The sequence below is a fragment of the Haemaphysalis longicornis genome, unplaced genomic scaffold (genome assembly GCF_048455015.1).
Source record: "Haemaphysalis longicornis isolate Haplotype H1 unplaced genomic scaffold, Haemaphysalis longicornis Haplotype H1 scaffold_2, whole genome shotgun sequence".
NCBI lineage: Eukaryota > Metazoa > Arthropoda > Arachnida > Ixodida > Ixodidae > Haemaphysalis > Haemaphysalis longicornis.
Window position 1 is genome coordinate 291,453,133 of NW_027526295.1, and position 8,231 is coordinate 291,461,363.

Consider the following 8,231-nt stretch of genomic DNA (forward strand, 5'->3'; position numbering starts at 1 on the left):
GTGATGAAGGCATGCAGTAGCGTTCATTAGTGAAGGGTTCTGGGAGGGATAAAAACAGGGAAAGGGATTGCAACCTTTACATTGAAACATCCAAACTGAGTATTTCGCTGTAGGTACAGCCGTCATATTCGGCTAGGATTCCCTTCACTATCAGGCCTAATGGCTGAGTAAGTTATAAGTTTTCGTGAACACATTGTCGTCATCCCGCCGGTTAGCTTATGAATGCAAATGTAAAAAAAAAGAATCCGACATGAGAAGTCCTTTTAAATCCTTTCAAAAATTCTGCGTTCCCTCCTCCCATCCCAAGAATAAAAAAAAATAAAGTGGGCAACAATACCCACTCCAGCTAGGCTATCGCAGGTTTAAAGCCAATATAAAATAAATGAACGGGCCTAGAATCCAAACTCCTTTTATTTTGGAGAAAAGCCAATTTGGAGGGTAAAAAAACTACTTTCCACGTTTCATATGCTTGGGCAGCAGGAACATAGAGCGTAAGAAGAGAGTCGGCAATCAAGGATGTGATTGAAAGTAAATAAAGAAAACAGGCAGAAAAATGGCCTAACTGTGAAGTTCAGCAGAAAAAAAATAAAAACATTTTCCCGTGGGGAACCCTGATGAGGATGCGAAGCATCATGGGGATTCCGTGTGGTTCCATTGTGTTGCCGTTACGTTGAGCGATGTGGTGGTTAGTAGCACCAGAGGGAATTCCGCGCCCGGGTCCATACCAATGGCAAAGGCACGCAAGTACTGAATTAATGTGTCGATGCGAGCTAGTTGGTACTTCATCATGGGACGAATAAAGCTCAGTTGTTAGTGCGCCCCTTTTCTGTCTGTTTTCCTTCCTCCAGTTGTGCCTGGCGCTTAACCCGTTCCCACGACGCAAGCACTGTTATCTTACGGTGAGTACGCGGTGGTTCTTGAGGCGCCGAAACTCGTCCATCATGATCTTGTCGATGTTGTCGTCTCTGTGGTAGAATCGGTAGTCTCCGTCAGCGTTGGTGAGGTAAAGGGTGTTGACGTTGGTGCACCGGTTGAGAGCAACGTACACGCCCTCCTCTTCAGAGCTTTGTCTTCTTCTCCTTTTTCTCCTTCAGCGGTTCCCCTAAGGAAAGATGACGACGGTGGTTGAACGCGAAGCTATCTCGTGATGGATTCTTTGGTTGGCCAATCCCTAGGGGCATTCTGCCTCAATCATCATCAGAGGCGCTGCGGACGGGGCACGGACGTAGGACATCCCCCCGAGCACGGGATGCTTCGCATCTAAAAATGTAGTTAACCGCGTGGAAAAGAGAATCGGATAGGCAGCAGAGGACAAAAACAAATACATATGGTGCTTCACTTATGAAGTTCGCCACAAATGTCCGTATTTCCGTTCACGAGAATATCTAACTCCGAGGCCCTGCTGGAACACCGCCCACATTAACAGTATTTACAAAATACAAAATACAAAACAAAGCACCGGCCAGGCACTCTAAAGGTAATAAATAGAAAGTCACTCGGTTCAGCGTAAACAATGCAGCTATCACTGCCACGCACTGTCACATGGTACACACGATAAAAAGAACGTCACCATGCTGAAGGAAGGCATGAGTTGTCCAAGTGAACAGGACTCCAGAGGGAACACACGTGTTTGCTGTCATGTTCACTCAAAGAACAACTTGAGAAAATCGGAAAAACGTGACATACAAAACGCGTCATCCCTATTTCATATTTGCCGCGCTTTCGAGGCGCTTCTTCAAAGAAAGTGCTACGAGTTGTGCCGCGCCTCCACCAGATGGCGCCACGGGTCCCGCGACCGAGCGAAGACGCAGTGTAACATCCCCCTCGCGAGGAGCACGATCAAATGCAGAGCATTTCCGGGGGCGCACGACGTTAAGTAGTTTGCGTTACGTTAATGTTGTTGCACTTGTGGCAACTGCTGACGAGAGAGCGCTCGTCAGCAGTAATTTGAATGAGTCAACGATATAAGGCGCGTTCGTGGCGTCCCATTCTGTGTCGGCTTTGTGGCGCAGTGGGTAGAGCACCATGTACATTGCGTTCCGCCCGCAGGGTCGAGGGATCGAAACCGGGCGCTGGATAGTATTTTTTTTATATAGTAGGGAGGGGTGCGGTGCGGACTACGGACGTCAACGCGGGTGACATCGTGAGTTAATGCTCGGCATTTAAAAAACGCGCACTTGCGTACCGCCCAGCTCACAAGTGAAATCTTGGGCCGCACGGAGGCACAGGCTTGCCGGTGTGACGGCGCCGAAGACCGACCATTGGAAACACACCGGCATCACACCTCGGGTAAGAAAGGGGAAATGAAGTCGACGAGCTCGATTAAGGTATGAATGGCTTCAGAATTATCCAATAGATGCCGAAGGTTTGGCGGTTCAAGCGGTGGCCGCACAATGCGAAGTAGTAGTTGAAGGTATGATGGCGTTTTAGATGCAGAGTACGGTAATTACCCGATTCTAACACGCCCCCGATTCTAACGCGCACCCAATTTTCCAGGTAAAAAACGGAAAAAACTTGCACGTCCATTTGTAACGCGCAAGGAAGTTTGTGAGCAAAAAAAAAACGAATGCCAGAGAAACGGGCGATTTATTCCCCGAAGTAATCTCACTCATCTCACTCCTCGTCGCTCTCCGAGAGCTCCTTGTCGCCTTCCGAATCTGCTACTACTTCAGAGCGACGGGAAGGCACACGCCGCCGTCAAAAAGATCAAGACTACATCCGAACAGATACTCAGTATGATTCGGAGGGTATCTAACCGAAACCGAGGCCTGAAAGAGGACGATGCCATGCGCCTGGTACGCGCTTTCGTCGTGTCGCGGGTTACCTACTCCGCCCCGTATCTCCAGCTGACGAAGGCGAATAGGGACACCCTAAACACGATGCTTCGCAGGGCAACGAAGCAAGCACTCGGCATTCCCATATACTCGTCCACGCAAAGACTGCTAGACATGGGCGTCCACAACACGGTAGAGGAGCTCATCGAAGCCCACACTCTAAGCTGGGTAACCCTTAATAGAGGTATACATTTTCGAATTTTTGTAACCTATAATTTATAAGGTACAAATGTAACCTATATCTTCGTAACCTTTATATACGTATACACGTAAGGGTTACGCAGTTATGGGTTACTTTGCAGCTTTCAGCATGTATACCTTTATATAAGTTACATCTACCGCCGTCCAAGGCCACAAAAATTGGAAGGTGTGATGTTGCGCGCCAGGCGCGCTTTCGCCGGCGCCGCTGTGGCGACACCCCCAAGGCGACTTTCCCGCGTGGTAAACAAACAATGCGTTAGTGGAAGATACGTGCGACCATGCTGTTCATTGCGCCATCTAAAATTTTGCTTCGGGTGTCTTTTCTTCATCCCTTGAATAAACTCCCGGCCACACGGCTGGGACTAAAAGAGAAATTACTTTTATAATTCCTAAAACAGCAGTGCCAAAAAGCTTGAAAATGTTCTCTTAATATATATGCATTGCATTACCTGTTCGATAATCGTTACCCAGGTTGTCACACAAAAATCTTCGTGAGTATTGGCAACGCTTAAGTCCTATAAACAGGCATAACTAAATTTGATGTTTGCATCAGCTTTGTGCCGTTTAAGAAACCGGTATCAAACATGCATGATAGGTCTTTTGCTAAATTGAGCTTTAGTTAAACAACATTAGGCTTTAGTGAAACCAAGCTTGAGTGGAAAGATGCACTTGATAGCATACTTCAAAAGGACGCCAAAGTTATGATAACATAGCCTTAAGCCAAAAATTCTTGTCTGACAACCTAGGCCATGATTATCAAAAGAGAATTGCAGTACATGCACACGTATTTGCGCATTTAACAGGAGCACATTTCCAGAAGTTTCGCATCGGTAGTTTTGAACATTCACATTTATTATTATGAAACACCTGTGGGCTATTTATTAAAAAGCAAAGCTGCGATCCACCCCAACGTTATTATCGTTCCTTAATGAGCATTGGACGAGTGCGGATTCCTGGGCGAATTGGTGTTTCCTATATTGCTTTAGACTTCCAGGTAAAATTCGGTTTATTCATATATCCTTATTAAACCTATTTAATAAATGTTGCGTGAACAGCTTCACAAACATGGCCAAATATACAAATTCTTTACCTCAATATATGCACGGATGTATGCAAAGCATTCCGAATTGTTTGGATACTGCCATTCAACAATTTCAGACGAATTAAAGTTTGAGCTACATTTCTAAGATGGTTCTCAGGGGTGCACTTTCCCAGTACAGCGTTGTTGTCATGGTTCCCCACAGAAAAAACGCAGAATGTGGGAAAGTAGAAAGAACATTTATTGCAAATTCACTTTTTCATACAAAGCAGTGTTTATGGCTATGTTCCCTACATTCTCCGTTTCACTCAGTCTAATATTACACTTGGAATTCACTCGCCTTTACGAATCCATCTTTACACTTCCCTCTTAGGTTCCTCTTTACAGTTCCACCTGAGTTGTGATTCCCACGCCGAGTTATCGTTTTTTATGCAGCACTAACAAGCTTCTAGGCCGATTGCAATCTGTCTTTTGGACAAACTTTAAATGGTATCTATAATTTCCTGCACGAAAAAAGGCGCTTGGAAAAATTCAGAGATAAGCTTCGCAATTTACGTAGTACACAAGCAGGCACAAAATCAGGGCACGCTGAAGATTTCCCGCGGTCATCTTGTTCCCTGCTGCTGCAGATGGGGGTATATATGTGAGGGGCCGTCACTTGGATTTCCCCACCTTGAAGAGCCATCTACAGAAAATTTCAGAAAAAGAACAAAATCCAGTGCAACCATAAGCCCCTCACACCAAACCACAGGCATGTGAAGTACGAAAAATATATTGCACGAAAATGAAGACGGAGACCAGAGAATAAAATGAAAGGCCACACCAGAGGAGTGATTTACGGCCTTTCCTAATAATTTCACATCATATCAGTAATCGTTACACAGAGCAATTTGGCCGCATTGTTCAGAACAACGCGAAGCCACTATAGTCATACCGGCCAACCTTCACGAATTTTAATCGTGCCGTGTTCTAGTTTATCTCGCGAAATGTTTCTGCATGCTCACCCAGAACAGGCAGAAACTTTGGGCTACGAGATAAACTGACATACATTTGCAAAAGAGAAAACAAAAACGTTTCCGCGCCTTCATGTGGAATCACTAGTACACGCAACAGAGGAAACGTCGCACTAAACCCAGGAAACGTGCTTTCACGATGCTGACGCCGCCTGCGTCACATTTTTGGCTGTACTTAAACATCCTCCTCCCCCCCCCCCCTTGTACTGGCAGTTTCATTTTGAACAAGGATCCCACGTGGAAGCCGAAACGTTTTTCATTTAAGTAAAGTGTTCTTATCGGTGGTTTCTTCCTCGGCTATCAGTAAAAAGGAATCGCCAACTTACATTTTTTCTTCGTCCAGATGTGTTGTGGGAGAGGATACATCTAGAACTTGCACCGATCTTCAAGTGGCATTCCCAGGAGGTCTGTACCTGTAATGACTCGAAGGGTTATTTGGGTTAAAATGTAATAGGCTTTAGAGCTGAGCAGTTGGTATACATTCATAATGAAAGAACACTTCAAACTTGACAAGACGAAAAAAAGAACACAGCACAAGCACTCACTAACAACTGGAGATTTCTTACAGAGCTATTTTAGAAAAAGAGTTCTCCTTGTTGGCTCTGCAAAACCACGCATCTTATAGAATAGCTAGAGTTGCTGAAAAACTACAAAGCTCCATGCTGAGGAAATCGTTATTTGAATTCATAACGTTCATGTAGTAACGAACTGATAGAAAGAGTCACTAAACATGAGGCAAAATAAGATACGAAATATAACATCATAAAACTTGAAGAAAGGCCTCGCATTTTTACAAGTGAATCATACTTTTGGCTGTGCAGGCCTGGGTGCCATCTTTTTTACAAAGATTATTTGAATGAATGTGTTTTAGTTATTGCATTTTCATACCGTTGTTTCCGCTGAAATCAGTCTTCATTTCAACTTGTGTCATACGCAGGGGCGTCCTGGTTGTCAGCTCAAGGAACACTGCCTGCAAGAAAAAACAGTAGTGCTGATAAGTCATAGCATAGGTAGCCAGATGCAACCACACTTTTTGAACAGCCAGGATCCGATGGGGGTGCAGAACCCATTTTTACACCTGCACCTTCGTCACAATTTCTGTATCACCAAAAAGCAACAATCAAGCAGCCTGCATGCTGGCTCATACATACCACCATTCTGTAAAGTCGCTTTACTGCACTACACTAGGATCACGCGAGACAATCATTTGCCCTGCAATACCACGCGCATAAATAAACGACTGATTTGTGCGAATGAGAATAATAAACCACTTAACATTGTGGAAATGGCCCGCTGTCTCAAAATGTCTAACACCAAATTTACCCACTCAAGGAAAAGAATGAAAAAAAATGAGGAGTGTTGTACATACGAAAACGTTTTATTGTGCCCTAAGGCAAACTTTCACAAAAAAGAGGCTTGTGCTGGACAAAAGTAAGTTTAGAAATTTCGGGCAGCATTAAGTGGACTACTTTTCTGTAGCACACACCTTGTGTTTATCCGGATATATTACTACACGACCAATAAACTAGACACCATTCCGAATATATGCAGCGAGAAAAATGAACATTTCCCGACGGCTGAAACAAAATGATAATACCCAGAGAATAGCGCGATAATATAAGACTTTAATGGGAAAAAATTCAATTATTCAAACAGAGCTACCTGACAATTACATGGGCCAATAACTCGTCAAGTGCGCCCGATGCAGCGAATAGCGTAAACAAAACGCTCAACACATGAGGAAGGCGCGCAAACAGAGCAGAAAGCAGGTCACGGGCGCCGTTATCTGTGCTTTCCCGATCGTCCGCTCTAGTCTGACGCAACGAACGCAAGCCCGTGAGTTCATTCAATTGCCGTCGCGGACAACAGAAAACGTCCAGCGAAGCAACCAGTCAGGTAACGAAAATCCCTCTCGAATGCTGCAATTTCAAATTGAAAAGTCCCCAGCGAAAAGATACATCCAATGAAAGCACGGAAACCGTTAAGGGAATATACTCACCGAGTTCGCTTTCACTGGCGCCGGGGCATTCGTCCAACATGCGAACTTGATGCTGGTCGTAGAAGAACGGGCCGTGAAGCGCTGCCAGTCACAAATGGGCTCGCCGCAGCCTCCGCGACTCACGCCGACAAATGAGTCTTGTAACAGCAATCCTCGCTTCATCGTAGGGGTATCACAGCGGTTAAAAGGCTCGAGTGGCGCGAAAACGCGGCCACCGGGCCTGCCGGCGCCGCCATTTCTCTATATCCCGTCATGCAACGGAGAAATCAACGGCCGCCGGGAGAGAAGGCGCGACGAGCATCTCTTAGAGGTTACAGGGCGATTTATAGGTTACAACGTAGAGGTTACATGTCAGATTTTGTTGATGTAACCTATAAATCATTATTGTAACCTATAAATCGCTTTTAACCTCACTCTTGTAACCCTTAGAACGGACTGCGATAAAGAAAACATCAAAATGAATCCATTGTAACCTTTATTTTATAGGTTACTTCCGTTTAGAAGTTACATTATGGGTTACCAGGATTAGAGTGCACCTTTCGAATCAGAGAATCCGGCTCAGTCACACGGAGCACGGACGAGCCGTCCTACGCAAGATAGGTTGGCAGATCGAGCCAGTACCCATCAAGGCAGCCCTTCCGGAAGACTGGAAGATGAGCATTCTGACCAAACCCCTTCCCCGGAACATGACGCCAGGCAAGGACGACGAGAGGCGAACCGCGCGGGCAAAAGCAATGGCCCGGAAGCTGGAAGAGAACCCCAGGGTCCTCTACGCGGACGCCTCGCTCCGAAAACACAGCGACCGTGCAGCGGCGGTAGTTACGTCCAGAGACCGGCTGATCGTCAGCGCGTCCCTGAAGACAACAGACCCCGCAGCTGCCGAGGAAGTGGCCGTGGCCCTGGCACTCGCACAGCCATGCGTGCACACCGTGGTCACCGATTCAATGACAGCGTACGGAAGCTTCCGCAGGGGGGTAATCTCTTCCGTGGCCCGAGCCATTCTGTCCAAGTGCAAGCCACCGGGAAGAGCCATAGAGCTCGTGTGGGTCCCGGCTCACTCGCGGGTAGCAGGCAACACCATCGCCGACTACCATGCCCGAGAAATGTCAATCCGGGCCGAGAACGAGCCGGAAGAGCTACCGCAC

The 8,231-nt window shown here is 46.3% G+C and overlaps 1 long non-coding RNA gene across 1 annotated transcript; it reads right to left on the minus strand.

Moving 5' to 3' along the window:
- Positions 1-3,325: 3,325 nt before the first annotated feature.
- Positions 3,326-7,450, minus strand: LOC144167822 (uncharacterized). The gene is made up of 4 exons (XR_013322132.1): positions 7,087-7,450; positions 5,976-6,057; positions 5,414-5,500; positions 3,326-4,759 (listed from the first exon to the last, which is right to left on the minus strand). It is a non-coding gene; the product is annotated as an uncharacterized LOC144167822 (long non-coding RNA).
- Between the last annotated feature and the right edge of the window lie 781 nt (positions 7,451-8,231).